This window comes from Triticum aestivum, unplaced genomic scaffold (assembly GCF_018294505.1).
Source record: "Triticum aestivum cultivar Chinese Spring unplaced genomic scaffold, IWGSC CS RefSeq v2.1 scaffold54592, whole genome shotgun sequence".
Lineage (NCBI taxonomy): Eukaryota > Viridiplantae > Streptophyta > Magnoliopsida > Poales > Poaceae > Triticum > Triticum aestivum.
Window position 1 is genome coordinate 173,492 of NW_025228115.1, and position 11,394 is coordinate 184,885.

At 47.1% G+C, this 11,394-nt stretch overlaps 23 non-coding genes across 23 annotated transcripts; all 23 read left to right on the plus strand.

Moving 5' to 3' along the window:
* Positions 1–322: 322 nt before the first annotated feature.
* LOC123173296 (5S ribosomal RNA) lies at positions 323–441 on the plus strand. Its single transcript, XR_006486079.1, has one exon. It is a non-coding gene; the product is annotated as a 5S ribosomal RNA (ribosomal RNA).
* Positions 442–814: 373 nt separating this feature from the next.
* Positions 815–933, plus strand: LOC123173188 (5S ribosomal RNA). Its single transcript, XR_006485976.1, has one exon. It is a non-coding gene; the product is annotated as a 5S ribosomal RNA (ribosomal RNA).
* Positions 934–1,302: 369 nt separating this feature from the next.
* On the plus strand, positions 1,303–1,421 carry LOC123173341 (5S ribosomal RNA). The gene has a single exon (XR_006486121.1). It is a non-coding gene; the product is annotated as a 5S ribosomal RNA (ribosomal RNA).
* Positions 1,422–1,791: 370 nt separating this feature from the next.
* Positions 1,792–1,910, plus strand: LOC123173068 (5S ribosomal RNA). The gene has a single exon (XR_006485863.1). It is a non-coding gene; the product is annotated as a 5S ribosomal RNA (ribosomal RNA).
* A 359-nt stretch (positions 1,911–2,269) lies between these two features.
* LOC123173105 (5S ribosomal RNA) lies at positions 2,270–2,388 on the plus strand. The gene has a single exon (XR_006485899.1). It is a non-coding gene; the product is annotated as a 5S ribosomal RNA (ribosomal RNA).
* A 377-nt stretch (positions 2,389–2,765) lies between these two features.
* Positions 2,766–2,884, plus strand: LOC123173170 (5S ribosomal RNA). Its single transcript, XR_006485959.1, has one exon. It is a non-coding gene; the product is annotated as a 5S ribosomal RNA (ribosomal RNA).
* Positions 2,885–3,256: 372 nt separating this feature from the next.
* LOC123173137 (5S ribosomal RNA) lies at positions 3,257–3,375 on the plus strand. The gene has a single exon (XR_006485929.1). It is a non-coding gene; the product is annotated as a 5S ribosomal RNA (ribosomal RNA).
* Positions 3,376–3,744: 369 nt separating this feature from the next.
* LOC123173059 (5S ribosomal RNA) lies at positions 3,745–3,863 on the plus strand. Its single transcript, XR_006485855.1, has one exon. It is a non-coding gene; the product is annotated as a 5S ribosomal RNA (ribosomal RNA).
* Positions 3,864–4,236: 373 nt separating this feature from the next.
* LOC123173245 (5S ribosomal RNA) lies at positions 4,237–4,355 on the plus strand. Its single transcript, XR_006486030.1, has one exon. It is a non-coding gene; the product is annotated as a 5S ribosomal RNA (ribosomal RNA).
* A 372-nt stretch (positions 4,356–4,727) lies between these two features.
* Positions 4,728–4,846, plus strand: LOC123173349 (5S ribosomal RNA). The gene has a single exon (XR_006486128.1). It is a non-coding gene; the product is annotated as a 5S ribosomal RNA (ribosomal RNA).
* A 371-nt stretch (positions 4,847–5,217) lies between these two features.
* On the plus strand, positions 5,218–5,336 carry LOC123173239 (5S ribosomal RNA). Its single transcript, XR_006486024.1, has one exon. It is a non-coding gene; the product is annotated as a 5S ribosomal RNA (ribosomal RNA).
* A 370-nt stretch (positions 5,337–5,706) lies between these two features.
* Positions 5,707–5,825, plus strand: LOC123173376 (5S ribosomal RNA). The gene has a single exon (XR_006486154.1). It is a non-coding gene; the product is annotated as a 5S ribosomal RNA (ribosomal RNA).
* Positions 5,826–6,196: 371 nt separating this feature from the next.
* On the plus strand, positions 6,197–6,315 carry LOC123173237 (5S ribosomal RNA). Its single transcript, XR_006486022.1, has one exon. It is a non-coding gene; the product is annotated as a 5S ribosomal RNA (ribosomal RNA).
* Positions 6,316–6,692: 377 nt separating this feature from the next.
* LOC123173093 (5S ribosomal RNA) lies at positions 6,693–6,811 on the plus strand. Its single transcript, XR_006485887.1, has one exon. It is a non-coding gene; the product is annotated as a 5S ribosomal RNA (ribosomal RNA).
* Positions 6,812–7,182: 371 nt separating this feature from the next.
* LOC123173339 (5S ribosomal RNA) lies at positions 7,183–7,301 on the plus strand. Its single transcript, XR_006486119.1, has one exon. It is a non-coding gene; the product is annotated as a 5S ribosomal RNA (ribosomal RNA).
* A 369-nt stretch (positions 7,302–7,670) lies between these two features.
* Positions 7,671–7,789, plus strand: LOC123173206 (5S ribosomal RNA). The gene has a single exon (XR_006485993.1). It is a non-coding gene; the product is annotated as a 5S ribosomal RNA (ribosomal RNA).
* A 364-nt stretch (positions 7,790–8,153) lies between these two features.
* Positions 8,154–8,272, plus strand: LOC123173270 (5S ribosomal RNA). Its single transcript, XR_006486055.1, has one exon. It is a non-coding gene; the product is annotated as a 5S ribosomal RNA (ribosomal RNA).
* Positions 8,273–8,642: 370 nt separating this feature from the next.
* LOC123173286 (5S ribosomal RNA) lies at positions 8,643–8,761 on the plus strand. The gene has a single exon (XR_006486070.1). It is a non-coding gene; the product is annotated as a 5S ribosomal RNA (ribosomal RNA).
* Positions 8,762–9,132: 371 nt separating this feature from the next.
* On the plus strand, positions 9,133–9,251 carry LOC123173425 (5S ribosomal RNA). The gene has a single exon (XR_006486197.1). It is a non-coding gene; the product is annotated as a 5S ribosomal RNA (ribosomal RNA).
* Positions 9,252–9,621: 370 nt separating this feature from the next.
* On the plus strand, positions 9,622–9,740 carry LOC123173155 (5S ribosomal RNA). The gene has a single exon (XR_006485945.1). It is a non-coding gene; the product is annotated as a 5S ribosomal RNA (ribosomal RNA).
* A 370-nt stretch (positions 9,741–10,110) lies between these two features.
* On the plus strand, positions 10,111–10,229 carry LOC123173066 (5S ribosomal RNA). The gene has a single exon (XR_006485861.1). It is a non-coding gene; the product is annotated as a 5S ribosomal RNA (ribosomal RNA).
* Positions 10,230–10,599: 370 nt separating this feature from the next.
* On the plus strand, positions 10,600–10,718 carry LOC123173404 (5S ribosomal RNA). Its single transcript, XR_006486180.1, has one exon. It is a non-coding gene; the product is annotated as a 5S ribosomal RNA (ribosomal RNA).
* Positions 10,719–11,089: 371 nt separating this feature from the next.
* LOC123173233 (5S ribosomal RNA) lies at positions 11,090–11,208 on the plus strand. The gene has a single exon (XR_006486018.1). It is a non-coding gene; the product is annotated as a 5S ribosomal RNA (ribosomal RNA).
* Positions 11,209–11,394: the final 186 nt, after the last annotated feature.

The window sequence follows — 11,394 nt, forward strand, 5'->3', positions numbered from 1 at the left end:
TATATTAACCCCGTTATATTATTTTTGACATTTGCGATATGTTTTAGCTCGCTGCTCATTGGTCACGCGTCTAGAGGCGGCTTTGCGGCGCGAGCAGCACGTTTTGAAAGGGGTAAAAAAATACGTGTTGCTGCGGTATAGAGGGAGGGGTGGAAACCGTGGTAAACTCGTCTGCGTGTTTGAGGGGGGGGGGGAGTAAGTAGTATATATAGGGCATTATCCATTATTAGGCGACGGTTGTAATGGTAGTAAGAATGACAATCATCTTTGCAGCGGACCTGGGAGTGGCAAGCATAAGGGACGAAGGCGGGGGTAACATGTCGGATGCGATCATACCAGCACTAAAGCATTGGATCCCATCAGAACACCGAAGTTAAGCGTGCTTGGGCAAGAGTAGTACTAGGATGGGTGACCTCTTGGGAAGTCCTCGTGTTGCATTCCCTTTTTAATTATCTTTTGCGCCTCGTGACAAACATATCGCATGTGCGCGATATATATTAACCTCGTTATATTATTTTTGACATTTGCGATATGTTTTAGCTCGCTGCTCATTGGTCACGCGTCTAGAGGCGCCTTTTGTGGCGCGAGGAGCGCGTTCTGAAAGGTGTAAAAAAATACGTGTTGCTGCGGTATAGAGGGAGGGGTGGAAACCGTGGTAAACTCGTCTCCGTGTTTGAGGGGGGGGGAGTAAGTAGTATATATAGGGCATTATCCATTATTAGGCAACGGTTGTAATGGTAGTAAGAATGACAATCATCTTTGCAGTGGACCTGGGAGTGGAAAGCATAAGGGATGAAGGCGGGGGTAACATGTGGGATGCGATCATAGCAGCACTAAAGCACCGGACCCCATCAGAACTCCGAAGTTAAGCGTGCTTGGGCGAGAGTAGTACTAGGATGGGTGACCTCTTGGGAAGTCCTCGTGTTGCATTCCCTTTTTAATTATTTTTTGTCCTCGTGACAAACATATCGCATGTGCGCGATATATATTAACCTCGTTATATTATTTTTGACATTTGCGATATGTTTTAGCTCACTGCTCATTGGTCACGCGTCTAGAGGCGGCTTTGTGGCGCGAGGAGCGCGTTCTGAAAGGGGTAAAAAAATACGTGTTGCTGCAGTATAGAGGGAAGGGTGGAAACCGTGGTAAACTCGTCTCCGTGTTTGAGGGGGGGAGTAAGTAGTATATATAGGGCATTATCCATTATTAGGCAACGGTTGTAATGGTAGTAAGAATGACAATCATCTTTGCAGTGGACCTGGGAGTGGCAAGCATAAGGGACGAAGGCGGGGGTAACATGTCGGATGCGATCATACCATCACTAAATGACCGGATCCCATCAGAACTCCGAAGTTAAGCGTGCTTGGGCGAGAGTAGTACTAGGATGGGTGACCTCCTGGAAAATCCTCGTGTTGCATTCCCTTTTTAATTATTTTTTGCGCCTCGTGACAAACATATCGCATGTGCGCGATATATATTAACCCCGTTATATTATTTTTGACATTTGCGATATGTTTTAGCTCGCTGCTCATTGGTCACGCGTCTAGAGGCGGCTTTGTGGCGCGAGGAGCGCGTTCTGAAAGGGGTAAAAAAATACGTGTTGCTGCGGTATAGAGGGAGGGGTGGAAACCGTGGTAAACTCGTCTCCGTGTTTGAGGGGGGGAGTAAGTAGTATATATAGGGCATTATCCATTATTAGGCAACGGTTGTAATGGTAGTAAGAATGACAATCATCTTTGCAGTGGACCTGGGAGTGGCAAGCATAAGGGACGAAGGTGGGGGTAACATGTTGGATGCGATCATACCAGCACTAAAGCACCGGATCCCATCAGAACTCCGAAGTTAAGCGTGCTTGGGCGAGAGTAGTACTAGGATGGGTGACCTCCTGGGAAGTCCTCGTGTTGCATTCCCTTTTTAATTATCTCGTGACAAACATATCGCATGTGCGCGATATATATTAACCCCGTTATATTATTTTTGACATTTGCGATATGTTTTAGCTCGCTGCTCATTGGCACGCGTCTAGAGGCGGCTTTGTGGCGCGAGGAGCGCGTTCTGAAAGGGGCAAAAAATACGTGTTGCTGCGGTATAGAGGGTGGGGTGGAAACCGTGGTAAACTCGTCTCCGTGTTTGAGGGGGGGAGTAAGTAGTATATATAGGGCATTATCCATTATTAGGCAACGGTTGTAATGGTAGTAAGAATGGCAATCATCTTTGCAGTGGACCTGGGAGTGGCAAGCATAAGGGACGAAGGCGGGGGTAACATATCGGATGCGATCATACCAGCACTAAATCACCGGATCCCATCAGAACTTCGAAGTTAAGCGTGCTTGGGCGAGAGTAGTACCAGGATGGGTGACCTCCTGGGAAGTCCTCGTGTTGCATTCCCTTTTTTTATTATTTTTTGCGCCTCGTGACAAACATATCGCATGTGCGCGATATATATTAACCTCGTTATATTATTTTTGACATTTGCGATATGTTTTAGCTCGCTGCTCATTGGTCACGCGTCTAGAGGCGGCTTTGTGGCTCGAGGAGCGCGTTCTGAAAGGGGTAAAAAAATACGTGTTGCTGCGGTATAGAGGGAGGGGTGGAAACCGTGGTAAACTCGCCTGCGTGTTTGAGGCGGGGGGGGGGAGTAAGTAGTATATATAGGGCATTATCCATTATTAGGCAACGGTTGTAATGGTAGTAAGAATGACAATCATCTTTGCAGTGGACCTGGGAGTGGCAAGCATAAGGGACGAAGGCGGGGGTAACATGTCGGATGCGATCATACCAGCACTAAAGCACCGGATCCCATCAGAACTCCGAAGTTAAGCATGCTTGGGCGAGAGTAGTACTAGGATGGGTGACCTTCTGGAAAATCCTCGTGTTGCATTCCCTTTCTAATTATTTTTTGCGCCTCGTGACAAACATATCGCATGTGCGCGATATATATTAACCCCGTTATATTATTTTTGACATTTGCGATATGTTTTAGCTCGCTGCTCATTGGTCACGCGTCTAGAGGCGGATTTGTGGCGCGAGGAGCGCGTTCTGAAAGGGGTAAAAAAATACGTGTTGCTGCGGTATAGAGGGAGGGGTGGAAACCGTGGTAAACTCGTCTCCGTGTTTGAGGGGGGGGGAGTAAGTAGTATATATAGGGCATTATCCATTATTAGGCAACGGTTGTAATGGTAGTAAGAATGACAATCATCTTTGCAGTGGACCTGGGAGTGGCAAGCATAAGGGACGAAGGCGGGGGTAACATGTCGGATGCGATCATACCAGCACTAAAGCACCGGATCCCATCAGAACTCCGTAGTTAAGCGTGCTTGGGCGAGAGTAGTACTAGGATTGGTGACCTCCTGGGAAGTCCTCGTGTTGCATTCCCTTTTTAATTATTTTTTGCGGCTCATGACAAACATATCGCATGTGCGCGATATATATTAACCCCGTTATATTATTTTTGACATTTGCGATATGTTTTAGCTCGCTGCTCATTGGTCACGCGTCTAGAGGCGGCTTTGTGGCGCGAGGAGCGCGTTCTGAAAGGGGTAAAAAATACGTGTTGCTGCGGTATAGAGGGAGGGGTGGAAACCGTGGTAAACTCGTCTCTGTGTTTGAGGGGGGGAGTAAGTAGTATATATAGGGCATTATCCATTATTAGGCAACGGTTGTAATGGTAGTAAGAATGACAATCATCTTTGCAGTGGACCTGGGAGTGGCAAGCATAAGGGACGAAGGCGGGGGTAACATGTCGGATGCGATCATACCAGCACTAAAGCACCGGATCCCATCAGAACTCCGAAGTTAAGCGTGCTTGGGCGAGAGTAGTACTAGGATGGGTGACCTCCTGGAAAATCCTCGTGTTGCATTCCCTTTCTAATTATTTTTTGCGCCTCGTGCCAAACATATCGCATGTGCGCGATATATATTAACCCCGTTATATTATTTTTGACATTTGCGATATGTTTTAGCTCGCTGCTCATTGGTCACGCGTCTAGAGGCGGATTTGTGGCGCGAGGAGCGCGTTCTGAAAGGGGTAAAAAAATACGTGTTGCTGCGGTATAGAGGGAGGGGTGGAAACCGTGGTAAACTCGTCTCCGTGTTTGAGGGGGGGGGGAGTAAGTAGAATATATAGGGCATTATCCATTATTAGGCAACGGTTGTAATGGTAGTAAGAATGACAATCATCTTTGCAGTGGACCTGGGAGTGGCAAGCATAAGGGACGAAGGCGGGGGTAACATGTCGGATGCGATCATACCAGCACTAAAGCACCGGATCCCATCAGAACTCCGTAGTTAAGCGTGCTTGGGCGAGAGTAGTACTAGGATGGGTGACCTCCTGGGAAGTCCTCGTGTTGCATTCCCTTTTTAATTATTTTTTGCGGCTCGTGACAAACATATCGCATGTGCGCGATATATATTAACCCCGTTATATTATTTTTGACATTTGCGATATGTTTTAGCTCGCTGCTCATTGGTCACGCGTCTAGAGGCGGCTTTGTGGCGCGAGGAGCGCGTTCTGAAAGGGGTAAAAAAATACGTGTTGCTGCGGTATAGAGGGAGGGGTGGAAACCGTGGTAAACTCGTCTCCGTGTTTGAGGGGGGGGGAGTAAGTAGTATATATAGGGCATTATCCATTATTAGGCAACGGTTGTAATGGTAGTAAGAATGAGAATCATCTTTGAAGTGGACTCGGGAGTGGCAAGCATAAGGGACGAAGGCGGGGGTAACATGTTGGATGCGATCATAGCAGGACTAAAGCATCGGATCCCATCAGAACTCCAAAGTTAAGCGTGCTTGGGCGAGAGTAGTACTAGGGTGGGTGACCTCCTGGGAAGTCCTCGTGTTGCATTTCCTTTTTAATTATTTTTTGCGCCTCATGACAAACATATCACATGTGCGCGATATATATTAACCCCGTTATATTATTTTTGACATTTGCGATATGTTTTAGCTGGCTGCTCATTGGTCACGCGTCTAGAGGCGGCTTTGTGGCGCGAGGAGCGCGTTATGAAAGGGGTAAAAAAATACGTGTTGCTGCGGTATAGAGGGAGGGGTGGAAACCGTGGTGAACTCGTCTCCGTGTTTGAGGGGGGGGAGTAAGTAGTATATATAGAGCATTATCCATTATTAGGCAACGGTTGTAATGGTAGTAAGAATGACAATCATCTTTGTAGTGGACCTGGGAGTGGCAAGCATAAGGGACGAAGGCGGGGGTAACAAGTCGGATGCGATCATACCAGCACTAAAGCACCGGATCCCATCAGAACTCTGAAGTTAAGCGTACTTGGGCGAGAGTAGTACTAGGATGGGTGACCTCCTGGGAAGTCCTCGTGTTCCATTCCCTTTTTAATTATTTTTCGCGCCTCGTGACAAACATATTGCATGTGCGCGATATATATTAACCCCGTTATATTATTTTTGACATTTGCGATATGTTTTAGCTCGCTGCCCATTGGTCACGCGTCCAGAGACGGCTTTGTGGCGCGAGGAGCACGTTATGAAAGGGGTAAAATAATACGTGTTGCTGCGGTATAGAGGGAGGGGTGGAAACCGTGGTAAACTCGTCTCCGTGTTTGAGGGGGGGAGTAAGTAGTATATATAGGGCATTATCCATTATTAGGCAACGGTTGTAATGGTAGTAAGAATGACAATCATCTTTGCAGTGGACCTGGGAGTGGCAAGCATAAGGGACGAAGGCGGGGGTAACATGTCGGATGCTATCATACCAGCACTAAAGCATCGGATCCTATCAGAACTCCGAAGTTAAGCGTGCTTGGGCGAGAGTAGTACTAGGATGGGTGACCTACTGGGAAGTCCTCATTTTGCATTCCTTTTTTAATTATTTTTTGCGCCTCGTGACAAACATATCGCATGTGCGCGATATATATTAACCCCGTTATATTAGTTTTGACATTTGCGATATGTTTTAGCTCGCTGCTCATTGGTCACGTGTCTAGAGGCGGCTTTGTGGCGCGAGGAGCGCGTTCTGAAAGGGGTAAAAAAATACGTGTTGCTGCGGTATAGAGGGAGGGGTGGAAACCGTGGTAAACTCGTCTCCGTGTTTGAGGGGGGGGAGTAAGTAGTATATATAGGGCATTATCCATTATTAGGCAACGGTTGTAATGGTAGTAAGAAAGGCAATCATCTTTGCAGTGGACCTGGGAGTGGCAAGCATAAGGGACGAAGGCGGGGCTAACATGTCGGATGCGATCGTACCAACACTAAAGCACCGGATCCAATCAGAACTCCGAAGTTAAGCGTGCTTGGGCGAGAGTAGTACTAGGATGGGTGACCTCCTGGGAAGTCCTCGTGTTGCATTCCCTTTTTAATTATTTTTTGCGCCTCGTGACAAACATATAGCATGTGCGCGATATATATTAACCCCGTTATATTATTTTTGACATTTGCGATATGTTTTAGCTCGCTCCTCATTGGTCACGCGTCTAGAGGCGGCTTTGTGGCACGAGGAGCGCGTTCTGAAAGAGGTAAAAAAATACGTGTTGCTGCGGTATAGAGGGAGGGGTGGAAACCGTGGTAAACTCGTCTCCGTGTTTGAGCGGGGGGGGGGGGAGTAAGTAGTATATATAGGGCATTATCCATTATTAGGCAACGGTTGTAATGGTAGTAAGAATGACAATAATCTTTGCAGTGGACTTGGGAGTGGCAAGCATAAGGGACGAAGGCGGGGGTAACATGTCGGATGCGATCATACCAGCACTAAAGCACCGGATCCCATCAGAACTCCGAAGTTAAGCGTGCTTGGGCGAGAGTAGTACTAGGATGGGTGACCTCCTGGGAAGTCCTCTTGTTGCATTCCCTTTTTAATTATTTTTTGCGCCTCGTGACAAACATATCGCATGTGCGCGATATATATTAACCCCGTTATATTATTTTTGACATTTGCGATATGTTTTAGCTCGCTGCTCATTGGTCACGCGTCTAGATGCGGCTTTCTGGTGCGAGGAGCGCGTTCTGAAAGGGGTAAAAAATACGTGTTGCTGCGGTATAGAGGGAGGGGTGGAAACCGTGGTAAACTCGTCTCCGTGTTTGAGGGGGGGGGAGTAAGTAGTATATATAGGGCATTATCCATTATTAGGCAACGGTTGTAATGGTAGTAAGAATGACAATCATCTTTGCAGTGGACCTGGGAGTGGCAAGCATAAGGGACGAAGGCGGGGGTAACATGTTGGATGCGATCATACCAGCACTAAAGCACCGGATCCCATCAGAACTCCGAAGTTAAGCGTGCTTGGGCGAGAGTAGTACTAGGATGGGTGACCTCCTAGGAAGTCCTCGTGTTGCATTCCCTTTATAATTATTTTTTGCGCCTCATGACGAACATATCACATGTGCGCGATATATATTAACCCCGTTATATTATTTTTGACATTTGCGATATGTTTTAGCTCGCTGCTCATTGGTCACGCGTCTAGAGGCGGCTTTGTGGCGCGAGGAGCGCGTTCTGAAAGGGGAAAAAATATGTGTTGCTGCGGTATAGAGGGAGGGGTGGAAACTGTGGTAAACTCGTCTCCGTGTTTGACGGGGGGGAGTAAGTAGTATATATAGGGCATTATCCATTATTAGGCAACGGTTGTAATGGTAGTAAGAATGATAATCATCTTTGCAGTGGACCTGGGAGTGGCAAGCATAAGGGACGAAGGCGGGGGAAACATGTTGGATGCGATGATACCAGCACTAAAGCACCGGATCCCATCAAAACTCCGAAGTTAAGCGTGCTTGGGCGAGAGTAGTACAAGGATGGGTGACCTCCTGGGAAGTCCTCGTGTTGCATTCCCTTTTTAATTATTTTTTGCGCCTCATGACAAACATATCACATGTGCGCGATATATATTAACCCCGTTATATTATTTTTGACATTTGCGATATGTTTTAGCTCGCTGCTCATTGGTCGTCTAGAGGCGGCTTTGTGGCGCGAGGAGCGCGTTCTGAAAGGGGAAAAATACGTGTTGCTGCGGTATAGAGGGAGGGTTGGAAACTGTGGTAAACTCGTCTCCGTGTTTGACGGGGGGGAGTAAGTAGTATATATAGGGCATTATCCATTATTAGGCAACAGTTGTAATGGTAGTAAGAATGACAATCATCTTTACAGTGGACCTGGGAGTGGCAAGCATAAGGGACGAAGGCGGGGGTAACATGTTGGATCCGATCATACCAGCACTAAAGCACCGGATCCCATCAGAACTCCGAAGTTAAGCGTGGTTGGGCGAGAGTAGTACTAGGATGGGTGACCTCTTGGGAAGTCCTTGTGTTGCATTCCCTTTTTAAATATTTTTTGCGCCTCGTGACAAACATATCGCATGTGCGCGATATATATTAACCCCGTTATATTATTTTTGACATTTGCGATATGTTTTAGCTCGCTGCTCATTGGTCACGCGTCTAGATGCGGCTTTCTGGTGCGAGGAGCGCGTTCTGAAAGGGGTAAAAAAATACGTGTTGCTGCGGTATAGAGGGAGGGGTGGAAACCGTGGTAAACTCGTCTCCGTGTTTGAGGGGGGGAGTAAGTAGTATATATAGGGCATTATCCATTATTAGGCAACGGTTGTAATGGTAGTAAGAATGACAATAATCTTTGCAGTGGACTTCGGAGTGGCAAGCATAAGGGACGAAGGCGGGGGTAACATGTCGGATGCGATCATACCAGCACTAAAGCACCGAATCCCATCAGAACTCCGAAGTTAAGCGTGCTTGGGCGAGAGTAGTACTAGGATGGGTGACCTCCTGGGAAGTCCTCTTGATGCATTCCCTTTTTAATTATTTTTTGCGCCTCGTGACAAACATATCGCATGTGCGCAATATATATTAACCCCGTTATATTATTTTTGACATTTGCGATATGTTTTAGCTCGCTGCTCATTGGTCACGCGTCTAGATGCGGCTTTCTGGTGCGAGGAGCGCGTTCTGAAAGGGGTAAAAAAAATACGTGTTGCTGCGGTATAGAGGGAGGGGTGGAAACCGTGGTAAACTCGTCTCCGTGTTTGAGGGGGGGAGTAAGTAGTATATATAGGGCATTATCCATTATTAGGCAACGGTTGTAATGGTAGTAAGAATGACAATCATCTTTACAGTGGACCTGGGAGTGGCAAGTATAAGGGACGAAGGCGGGGGTAACATGTTGGATGCGATCATACCAGCATTAAAGCACCGGATCCCATCAGAACTCCGAAGTTAAGCGTGCTTGGGCGAGAGTAGTACTAGGATGGGTGACCTCCTGGGAAGTCCTTGTGTTGCATTCCCTTTTTAATTATTTTTTGCGCCTCGTGACAAACATATCGCATGTGCGCGATATATATTAACCCCGTTATATTATTTTTGACATTTGCGATATGTTTTAGCTCGCTGCTCATTGGTCACGCGTCTAGATGCGGCTTTCTGGTGCGAGGAGCGCGTTCTGAAAGGGGTAAAAAATACGTGTTGCTGCGGTATAGAGGGAGGGGCGGAAACCGTGGTAAACTCGTCTCCGTGTTTGAGGGGGGGGAGTAAGTAGTATATATAGGGCATTATCCATTATTAGGCAACGGTTGTAATGGTAGTAAGAATGACAATAATCTTTGCAGTGGACTTGGGAGTGGCAAGCATAAGGGACGAAGGCGGGGGTAACATGTCGGATGCGATCATACCAGCACTAAAGCACCGGATCCCATCAGAACTCTGAAGTTAAGCGTGCTTGGGCGAGAGTAGTACTAGGATGGGTGACCTCCTGGGAAGTCCTCTTGTTGCATTCCCTTTTTAATTATTTTTTGCGGCTCGTGACAAACATATCGCATGTGCGCGATATATATTAACCCCGTTATATTATTTTTGACATTTGCGATATGTTTTAGCTCGCTGCTCATTGGTCACGCGTCTAGATGCGGCTTTCTGGTGCGAGGAGCGCGTTCTGAAAGGGGTAAAAAATACGTGTTGCTGCGGTATAGAGGGAGGGGTGGAAACCGTGGTAAACTCGTCTCCGTGTTTGAGGGGGGGGAGTAAGTAGTATATATAGGGCATTATCCATTATTAGGCAACGGTTGTAATGGTAGTAAGAATGACAATCATCTTTGCAGTGGACCTGGGAGTGGCAAGCATAAGGGACGAAGGCGGGGGTAACATGTTGGATGCGATCATACCAGCACTAAAGCACCGGGTCCCATAAGAACTCCGAAGTTAAGCGTGCTTGGGCGAGAGTAGTACTAGGATGGGTGACCTCCTGGGAAGTCCTCGTGTTGCATTCCCTTTATAATTATTTTTTGCGCCTCATGACGAACATATCACATGTGCGCGATATATATTAACCCCGTTATATTATTTTTGACATTTGCGATATGTTTTAGCTCGCTGCTCATTGGTCACGCGTCTAGAGGCGGCTTTGTGGCGCGAGGAGCGCGTTCTGAAAGGGGAAAAAATATGTGTTGCTGCGGTATAGAGGGAGGGGTGGAAACTGTGGTAAACTCGTCTCCGTGTTTGACGGGGGGGGAGTAAGTAGTATATATAGGGCATTATCCATTATTAGGCAACGGTTGTAATGGTAGTAAGAATGACAATCATCTTTGCAGTGGACCTGGGAGTGGCAAGCATAAGGGACGAAGGCGGGGGTAACATGTCGGATGCTATCATACCAGCACTAAAGCATCGGATCCTATCAGAACTCCGAAGTTAAGCGTGCTTGGGCGAGAGTAGTACTAGGATGGGTGAACTACTGGGAAGTCCTCATTTTGCATTCCTTTTTTAATTATTTTTTGCGCCTCGTGACAAACATATCGCATGTGCGCGATATATATTAACCCCGTTATATTAGTTTTGACATTTGCGATATGTTTTAGCTCGCTGCTCATTGGTCACGCGTCTAGAGGCGGCTTTGTGGCGCGAGGAGCGCGTTCTGAAAGGGGTAAAAAAATACGTGTTGCTGCGGTATAGAGGGAGGGGTGGAAACCGTGGTAAACTCGTCTCCGTGTTTGAGGGGGGGGAGTAAGTAGTATATATAGGGCATTATCCATTATTAGGCAACGGTTGTAATGGTAGTAAGAATGACAATCATCTTGGCAGTGGACCTGGGAGTGGCAAGCATAAGGGACGAAGGCGGGGGTAACATGTCGGACGCGATCATACCAGCAATAAAGCACCGGATCCCATCAGAACTCCGAAGTTAAGCGTGCTTGGGCGAGAGTAGTACTAGGATGGGTGACCTCCTGGAAAATCCTCGTGTTGCATTCCCTTTTTAATTATTTTTTGCGCCTCGTGACAAACATATAGCATGTGCGCGATATATATTAACCCCGTTATATTATTTTTGACATTTGCGATATGTTTTAGCTCGCTGCTCATTGGTCACGCGTCTAGAGGCGGCTTTGTGGCACGAGGAGCGCGTTCTGAAAGGGGTAAAAAAATACGTGTTGCTGC